This window comes from Humulus lupulus, chromosome 5 (assembly GCF_963169125.1).
Source record: "Humulus lupulus chromosome 5, drHumLupu1.1, whole genome shotgun sequence".
Taxonomy (NCBI): Eukaryota; Viridiplantae; Streptophyta; class Magnoliopsida; order Rosales; family Cannabaceae; genus Humulus; species Humulus lupulus.
This window is the reverse complement of record NC_084797.1, coordinates 7,725,821-7,736,473: the sequence shown is the minus strand read 5'-3', so window position 1 is coordinate 7,736,473 and position 10,653 is coordinate 7,725,821. Positions and strand designations below refer to the sequence as shown.

The window sequence follows — 10,653 nt, the reverse complement described above, 5'->3', positions numbered from 1 at the left end:
TTTGTTATGTTTTTATTTTTTGCATGTTCTGGGAATATTTTGGATTTTTGTGTGTGATTTGGAGGTTTAAAATTTTTTTGGTAGTTAAAAATATAGATGTTATTCTGCCCAAATTTTTTTAGATTTGGGAAAATTAACATTAATTAGTCAAATACTTAATTATTATCCTTAATTATTTTCATCATTTTATTTAAAATAATGTATAAGTTTTAAGAAAAAAAAAACCCTTTTTTAACAATATATTATACATATTTTTTTATGTTAATTTTTTATTTAAATATTTAAAAATATAATTTTTATGTATTTTTTAGAATATGTAATAGAAAAAATATAAGCACAAGTTGAATTTTTTTTAACATATATTAATTTTTAAGAAAATGGCGGTACAAATCAAATTTTGGGGTGCAAAAATAATGACACTTAATTAAATAAATAAATCAGTTATATTTTAATTATTATGAAAAAAGTAAAAATAATAATTAATTTAATTAGTAAATAAATAATTTTAAAATAAAATTGTTATTACTTACTAATTAATAGGTTAATGTAACAAAAGTTTAAGTATAGTTAAATATAATTATAATTTAACTAAATAAATTAGTAAAAATTTAATTATAATTAATAAATAATTAAATGATTTTTTAAAATAATATTGTAATAATTAATAATCAACTAAATTGTTAAATGAATGTTTAATTGTAATATAATATTACTAATTTACTTATAAGGAAAAAAAATAAAATTGCATATGACATAATAATTTATTTTTGCATAACACATCATAATTTTATATCTGAAAAATAAGAAATCATAATTAAGTACATTTTCTTTGGTAATTATCACTACTACAAAACTATACTTAGGCAACACACGAGAGACAACAGTTTTTGTAGAACTGTTGTCTGGTATCAAAAATAGACATGGCACAACAGTAACTCTTCAACTGTCATGTCATGCAAATTAAAACTTACATGAGACAACAGCTCTAGTAAGACTATCGTAACATGTCTACTTTTAACACGAGACGACATTTCTACGAAAATTGATGTCTCAATTTTTTTAATCAAGTAGGGATAAAATTGTATTTTGTATTATAATTTAATATATTATATAAGGATATTCATAAAAAAAAGTATAAATTAATAATATGCAACATATAATAACTATTAGTCAAAAAATGAGTTTTTTTTAAAAAATAATTATTCAAATAATTGTATAATTTTATAATAATTTGTAATATTAATTGTTAATTCAATTAGTTAATATATATTTAATAAAAGAAGCTTTTTTTAAAATAAAAATTCATGAATGCTACTTATTATGATGTTATAATTTGGACTGTTTTACCACTTAATTACTATTTAGAGTGGACTTTATTCTTCATAAACTTGCTGATAATGACTGTCATCAGAAATATAATTATGGGAAAGAAAATGTTCTATCAAACCTATATTATATTATATTAATACTATTAATGCATGTGGTCTATTAAATTAAAAAGGATTCAGTATATATTAAAAAGGATCACATTGGTCTTTGCTTTTATGTGCTCAGGGGGTCATTAATTGGACACTAGTTGAAAATATTTGTATATGTTTAACAGATGGAGAGTTAGCTGCAATATATGCATTTAGAAAGGTTCTTTTATATGCAGTCTTTGTATTTTGATTGTGACAACCGTATGTAATTTTGTATTATATTTTATCTTGCTTTCTCCTCCAGCTTAAAATTTGAATTGGTACTTATTTTAATTTTCTTCTTGTAAACCAGTGTCATACAGCAGCAAGACCTGTGATATTGGAGTCTGTTATGCTGGCAAATTTGTAAATACCCACATAATTAGACAATTGTACCAGATTTTGCTACAAACTTAAATCATTAAAGCTAGCTATATAAATCTTGATCACAAAGAAAAACAAAATGTGATCACTTTAGCAATTTCAATTATAAAGATCTTGAGTACTGTGACAACTTGAGTTAATTCGATCTATGAAGGAAGGAAATAATCAAGGAAATAGCAAAATGTAATGTTAGATAGATGTATAGAGACAAGTGTAATGCTATAATAGAGGTTGGAAACAATTTTAAGAGAGGTTCCTTTATAATATTGTGAAAGCACAATATAAAACCTCAATTCTAAATTCTTGTAGTGTTTAATCATTTTTTAGCTTGAAATATGAATTTGGAACTTGACAAACATGAGCCAACCCTTTCCGTTATACTTCATCTTCTTTCATTTATATGAAATCTGTACATCCAAATGGTAGAACTAGTTAGGTTTGTCTCATTCAAACCAACTTAAAAAAAAATATCTAATATTTTACCTTCCAACATCAATATTTAAAACATGACGAATCTTGGGCCAATACTTGCCCGTCTCCCTCTGGCAAAATTTTTGTAGAATCCAACCACCATAAATTATCAACTTCTTTAGCGGAGTTGACTCAAGGAAGTCAGGCAACGTTTCCAAATTTGTGCATGAAGAGACTTCCAAGGTTTCAAGAGAAGGCATTATTTTCAAAGGGCCATTCATCTTCCAAGGTTTCAAGAGAAGGCAAATTTGTAAGTACCCACAGAATTAGACAATAGTACCAGATTTTGAGGACAGCCACGGGTTTTGCCAAGTATTTATGTAAATCTTGACTAATCTCTTATCTATTAATCTTGACAAAATCCTGTATTATACTATATTATATACTCATTAAGGTTGTAAGTTCTAAATGATCAATGACCTTAATTTTTATTTGTCTAGTAATCTTTAAGGTATTAATTTTATTTTGTAGGCTTTGGGTGGAAATATTAGCAAGGATCATTGCCAAGTGAATTAATTTGCTTGATTATTGTTAATTGCAAGAGGTATGGATGTTCTCTTATTTTTTTTTTATAAATATTATTATAAAAATATTAGAGAAGTTTGAATATCTTAAATATTCATCCATAGTGAAGTAGGTTCTGTGATTAAAATTGTGTGTTGCGGTGATAATGGAAGGTTAAGAACTTGTGTGTTTTAGTGAAGTAGTTTCTGGGAAATTTATTTGTCTGCTGCAGAGATATAAGGAAGAAACTTATTGTGTGTTGTTTGAATTGCTTGATTCTCTATTGACAGATGGTTAGGTCACTATTACAAGGGAAATGTTGCCCAAATTCATCTAGAATTATGTTTTATTTTATTATATTTAAATTATGTTGTGCTTGCATTGTTCTTGTTTGATTGGTATAGGGAAGCTCTGTCAAAATTTAAAGATGATGTTAGAGTGACACAAAATAGCGGTGTATGTATTGTTGCAAAAACTCTTCAATTTCCTTCAGCTCGTGATAAGAAACCATTTTATGGAGATATGAAATTTTATGGAGTCATTGAAGAAATATGGGAGCTTGATTATCGTGATTTTAGGATGGCAATGTTGAAATGCGATTGGGTAGAAGACAAGTATGTTATATCAGATGAGTTAGGATGTACTTTAGTGGATCTCAATAAAATAGGCCATAAGGAAGAATCATTTATATTAGCAAGTCAAGCAAAACAAGTATTCTATATTCAAGATCCATCAGATTCAAGATGGTCAATTGTACTTGCATCACAACCAAAACTCATAGGTGATGATGATGATGATGATGATTATGAGATTGGCGAACTTCAAACTTTTGAGAAAGAAATTGGAGATATCAATGAATTTGAGGGAATTGAATCAATAGTTGGACCATATGTTCAAAGAGATTGTGATGGAATTTGGATTGTAAGTTTGTATTTAAAATATATTTTCTTTTATCATTAGCACACTTGGTACGTAATTGAGACTAAAAGCCTTAATAACAAGAGATCCTAGGTTCGAACCTTCGAACCTGAGATCCTAGGTTTTAGTGGACTTCAATAATATCAATTTCAATTTCAACAACACCAATCGCAAAAATACTTAGATGACTTTAAAAAGTTAGAGCAATCCTTTGAGCAAAGACTACGTAGTCAAGCTGAACAATTTGAAGTAGAACGAAAATGAGAAAGAGAAGAACGAGAACAAGAACGAGAGTTATTTTTTACAAAGTTTACAAAATTAGCAAACCAAATTTCATCATTAAAAGGAAGTGAAGTGAGTTTGCCTACGATAGTTTCACGAACAAGTGAGACCCCTACACCAATGGAGGTGGTAAATGAGTCTTTATTTTCTTCAAAGGTATTTTATTCTTCACCTATTCATATTATTATTGTACAAAATATCTATTATAACATAAATATTATTTTTTCCTCGTCTTGAGCTCGTAGGATAATCAGAAGTCTAGATTATTGACAGAAAAAGGCGATACTGTTGCTATTGGACGAATAATGGCAACAAGCGGAAAAATTCATTGTGTTGACTTAAGAAAGGGTAACTATCGTGTGCAAGTGGATGAGTGCTGCAATGATGAGGCTAAACTCATTTTTCCTATTGGAGATGAGATTTCTTTAGTACGTCATGCTATCGGCCACTATGTTGAGTGGCCATCTCATCTGATCATTCCTTACGATTCAGATTTGGTAAGACATTGACAAGAAACTGTATTTAGTGATTGAATTATTTTTCATGACTAACATGTGTTACTTTCATGTTGAAGCTACCTAAGAAGAAAAAGAAGCAAAAAAGGAATGGTTCACGAATACCTAATGCCCCAATGACACAAGAGAAGTCTCATCCTTCCCAAAGACTTCCTAGTCAAAATGAAGTAGTGTCAATTAAAGATAGTGCCCCGATACTCTTCAAGATTCCTAGTGGGGTTCCTCGCTTTCTTAAGTGTCTATTAACTACCGTGAAGTATGTGGAGCCAAGTTTCATGATCAAATTTCCGATGGATTTTGAGATATTCGGCCATGAGAATAATTTATATATCTCACAAGAATATATAGTCCATGTTGGCTTAATGGAAGAGATTGGAGCATAATGTGTATCGTTATATATCAGGTATCAAATATTTTTAAAATAATTATGAGTTTGTTCATAACTTATTTTATAAATTTAACAGAGATATATTTTTTATGAGGATTTTATACTTCCAATTAGTGAAAAGAGAGATCAGTCACTTTTTTCGTTTTGTTGAGCCAATGTGGTTATCAAATGTTGGATCCACTGAAGAAGAACGAGTTGAATGGGTATCAAAGCGTATGATTGATTCAAATCCGGGTCAGATGTGGTTGTTGCCATATCATAAGGGGTAAGTTTTTTACTTTTAGTATTTTGTTAGTGAATATATATAATATTAATAATGAAATATTTTTGTGTTTATGTTAGAAAGCATTGGATGCTTATAATAATTGATTTTGATCACCAATTGTGCTATTTTTTGGATTCTCTTCACAATTTTCCACCAGATGAAATCAAATCTCTCATTTCTCGGTAAAAATCTAACCAATTAACTGCATACTCTTTAATTCATTTAAAATTAACATCTAAATGTTTATGTTATTATTATTTAGTGTCTTTCAACATTTACGCACAAGTAATGCAAAAACTAAGAAAGTAGCGTGGAGAACAGTTAAGTGTCCTCGTCAACCATTACAATCAGTACAATGTGGGTTCTATGTTATGAGGATGATGAAGGACTTCGTGACAAATGAGTTTTCAATGCGATGGCTAACTAGTAACGTAAGTGAAAATATTCATTATTAAAGTTCTAGCTTTACCTTAAGATTAAGTATATTAATTCAACTCATGCACTGAATTTTGTTTTAGTGTGGCGGGAAGAACTATTACACAAAGGATGAGATCAATGAAGTACGTGAAGAATTGGCACAATGCGTCATGGATTTGATGAGTACTACATAGGTCTACCCACTTTTGTTAACTTAGACTTTTAATGAGATATACTTACAATGTTAACTTAAACTTTCTTGAAGATATACACACTTTTGTTGTCCAACTATAGTTTACAATGCTTATATGAGTCATTTTGTAATTAACTTAAGACTCGTTATTTTAGATACTTAGTTCAAATTCTAGTATTTTATATTATTGTGATATATGTTTTGTTTTGTTCAGTTTGTTTGTATAAAAAGCATGATTTGTTTTGGGCGTAATACACTTTTTAAGAAAAAAACATCATAAGTCGGTTCTACTAAAACTGACAATAGATGTCTACACCATAAGTCGGTTGTGAACCGACATATCATGTTTTACACCAGAGGTCGGTGTACAGCTGACCTACCATGTCTTACACTAGAGGTCAGTTTGCAACCGACGTACCATGTCTTACACCAGATGTCAGTTTTCCACCGACGTACCATGTCTTACACTAGATGTCGGTTTGGCGCCAACTGATCTACCACGTTTTTACATCATAAGTCACTCCATGAAAAGTCAGTTCCCAACCGACTTATGAACATTCAGATGTCAGTTTTTAACCGACTTATCATGTAATTTTTGTAGTAGTGAAAACTAATTTTCTTTTTCTCTTTTGAAACTAATAACAACTATTTAAAAAAACGATTAGAAAAATTAATTAAAATTGAAATAAAACTTGTCGAAGTAGTAACTAATAATTTGTAATACTAAATTCTTTTAGTTAAAAATAGGTTATATATATTAATTTATCCAAATTTTTAATGTTTTTTTAAAATAAATTAGTTTAATTAAATTTATATCTTCTTATATAATTTAATAAATATAATTTTTAGTTGAAAATGAGTTATTTAAATCATAAAAAAAATTTAATATTAATTATTTCTTAAATTTTTATAATATTGTACTTTTAATAAATTATATATATTATATTAATAATATTTATTAAGATAAAAAGTTAACTAAAATTAAAAAATTAAAATTTTGATAAATAATAATACATGTTTTTATTTCTTTTTAAAACAAAAAATATTTTACATAAAAAAAGAAATATATATTTTAATACTATATAGGTAAATACTCATTTGGTACCCTGTATTTTATCAAAATATAATCTTGGTACCCTATGTTTTCAATAATACTCATTCGATACCTTGTAATTGCAAATCGTACATATTTGGTACTCTAAATTTAAATTTTGTCAACTTATTTTTTAAAAATTACCAAACTACCTTAAGTTATATTAATAATTAATTAAATATTATATTAAATTATTTATTAATAAAACACTAAAATATGAAACAAATAAGAAATATATTTTAATTCAAACAAAGTAAATTAAAATAAAAAAATGGTTTTCCTTTTCTCTCTCCCCTTCTTCCCCGTCGTCATCCCCGATACACTCTCTCTCTCTCTCACTCACTTCTTTTCTTCCTCAAGACCCCCAACTACTCCATCTTTCTCTCTCACTTTCTTTCTCCTTTCTTCTCTCTACTTCAACACCTCCAGTATAGACCCAGTCTCGAGACCCCCAACTGCATCTCTGCCCCTCCCTTTCCATTCTTTCATCTCTCTCAAATTGGTCTCCCTCTCTCTCTCTCTCTCTCTCTCCACTTTCTCTGCAAACTCTCTCTCTCTCTCTATCCTTTATCTACTTACCCTCACAGAGGGTCGTGGGTCGCGGACGGGGCTATGGACAGGGTTGGAGGGCTTGGGCTCGCGGAGGGTCGTGGGTGGCTTGGTCTTGCGGAGAGGTCATGGGTGGCTTGGTCTTGCGAAGAGGTCGTGGGTGACGGGGACGAGGTTTGGGTCTGGGCTCGTGGTCTTCCTTGTGCCAGATGCGGGCTCATTGGCGGGGATGGGTATTGGGAAAACGGGGGGGGGGGTGGGGGGGCTCGGGGGCCGCTCATCGACAAACGACGCAAACGATAGGGGGTCTTGGAAAAACGGCACAAACGACAGGCTCAGGGTCGTGGGTGGCTCGGTCTCGCGGAGGGGTGGGTGGCTCGGTCTCGCAGAGGGGTGTGGGTGGCTCGGTCTCGCAGAGGGGTCTTGGGTGGTGGCTCCACTACTATAAAACTGGACTTTCCCGACACCCAACCACGATAGTCAACTCTGTTGACTGTCATAATTGCTCGGCGTGACTCTACGCCGACAGTTAAAAACTGTAGGCATAGAAACCAACGCCGACAGTTAATAACTATCACCGTTGCTTTTGACTATCGCAATTGACCTCAACACCAACAGTTAATTTAAAAACAATGCCGATAGTTAAAAACTATCGCCATTGACCCCAACGCTGATAGTTAAAAAATATCGTCGTTGACCCCAACGCTGACAGTTAATTTAAGACCAATGTCAACAGTTAAAAATTGTCGCCATTGACCCCAATGCCGACAGTTAATAGAAACTCAATACCGACAGGCATAAACTATAGTCAAAATTCAATTAAAAAATATCTAAAAATATAATTAAAGAATAATATAATTTTAAAAATAAACTAAATTATGTAAATATATTTATAAAAATGATGTATTAATTACAATATTTATAAAATATTTTACTTTATTAATTGGATAAACTTTATAATAATTTTTTAAAAACTCTACAAGTTTATTAATTGTAATTTTGTTTTTATTATTATATTCTATTTTTAAAATTAGTTAATTATATTAGAAATAATTAGTAAAAAAGAGCATTAAAAAATGCTTTATATGTGAATAATAGATAATTTTCTTTTTAAAATAATTATATATGTTAACATTAAATTATTTTATTTGTAATGCCATATAATTTTTTTTAGTATTAGTATAATTTAATAAAAATGCTTAATATAGAAAAAATTATTAATTAATAATTTGTAATAAGTTAAAAATAAGTTATTTAAATAATTTACCAAATTTATTAATAATATCTAATATTATATATTAATAAATTATCCATTATATTATAAAAAAACAACTACTTATTAAGTTATTTTTTACATATTTTAAAAAACCTTGAAACTTTTATTTTTGAAATTAAAAAACCTAAAACTTTAACCTACTCTCCCACTCTCTTTCTCTCGTTATTTCTTTCTGCAGCCCCCTTCCTTCCCTCTCCATCTCTCAGCCCTGCTATCTCTGTTCTCTCTTAGCCTCAACCTCTCACCGTCTCTCCCTCCTGCAGGTTGACGACTAAGGATGGCGCGCGAATAATGGTGAGTTTCGATGACAAAAGATTTGAATGCGACTCGGCCAGCGTCGATGGGGACTCTAACTTTCAATGGGGTTGGCTGTAGAGTCCAAGAACTTTACTTAGCTAAGTTAGATAGTAGTATAATAGTAATAATAGTATTATCTTTATGACTGTGTATTTTTGGTTCAGACCGGGATTTAATTGGACACTCATAGTAACACTTGTAGATTTTCTAAGTTTAACCTATAGTTTAAGAATATTAATTTTAACCGAAGGTTTGATTAATATGACTGATATTGATAGTGATATTTATTATATTATAAGGTTTAGATAGACCCAATAAGATAGTAACACTTGTCATATGTATGATTATTAAGGAATTATTATTTTAATGATAAAATAAGAGAAATATAAGACTTAGTCTTCACCAAAATCTGATAGGAGCATGATAATTGTCACAATTTTATTTATTTGTGAGTTAGGTTGTAACTAGATTTTTCGTAACTTTAGGGTACTGTAACTTCCAACCTGTTTTTGACCTAGTTATATTAGGAATTTCGAAAAATATTATTTCTTAAAAGTTGTAGATAATGTAATTAGCTTTCTAACGGTATAAAGAGAGTCCAAATCGGAATTCTAGAGCTCCAGATATGTTGATTTTACTGAAGGGGAGTTTAGAGTTACGAGATTTAGGGAGTTAGAAGTTAGGATTCTATTTGTTTTTATTATTTTCAAAATCAAGCTTTGAATCCTTAAATCTCTCTGAAAAATTTGAACAATTCCTATGCCTTTGGCTGAAGGATATTCAAATATTTTCAATTAAATTTATTATTTTTATTCAAAGCCAAAAGAAGATTTTTATTCCTAGACCTCTATAAATAGGACCTAGCACCAAGCATTTTTCATTCATTCATCAAGCTAAGTTCAGAGGCTGGAAGTTGCTAGGTTATTGTGAGAGTGTAAACACTTGAGTTGGGGATTATAAGCTTGATCACTATAAGTTTACCAAACACTTGGGAAGTAAGGTTCTATTCACATTTCGGTTCAAGGTTTAGATTGATCATAGAAGTACTCAAGGTATCCCAAACTCCAGTCCATTTCGGTATTATTTTCTTTAAAGTTCTCATAGTCTTCTACTCAGTATTCTAAACCTTATTCCTATTCTTGGTTAGGAAATCTAAGTTCTTGAGCACAAGGTTTTTGGTAAGTATATTTTGATAGCATAGTTCCTTCATCACTTTCATCCCTTTTCTTCAATATACTCACCCTATTATAAATGGTTTTTAGGAGTGTTCCAAGGTCCCAAATCAGTTCTCATATCCCGGTTATTTTGGTAAGGAAAATAGGATAGGATTTATGTGTTATATGTTTTTATATGTTATCTTATGATTTTTATGTTATGAAATGTGTTATGATAAGTATGTTTGTAGACTTGGGCATATGACCCATATGACTAACAAGCCCCAAATAGATTATGGACATATGACTTGCTTAGCTAGCAAGCCCCAAATAGATTATGGGCATATGACTTGCTTAGCTAACAGGACCCCACTAATCTAATGGGCATATGACTTGTTTAGTTTATGGGACCCCAAGTAATAATGGCCATTATAGTATGTATGTGATATAAGTGTTATGTTATGTTCTTATTTTTTTTATGAAATTTATG

The 10,653-nt window shown here is 30.1% G+C and overlaps 1 long non-coding RNA gene across 1 annotated transcript; it reads left to right on the top strand.

Annotated features, from left to right (window-relative positions):
* Window positions 1-4,653: 4,653 nt before the first annotated feature.
* LOC133780240 (uncharacterized) lies at window positions 4,654-6,002 on the top strand. Its single transcript, XR_009869179.1, has 5 exons — window positions 4,654-4,934; window positions 5,014-5,184; window positions 5,262-5,366; window positions 5,494-5,615; window positions 5,703-6,002. It is a non-coding gene; the product is annotated as an uncharacterized LOC133780240 (long non-coding RNA).
* Window positions 6,003-10,653: the final 4,651 nt, after the last annotated feature.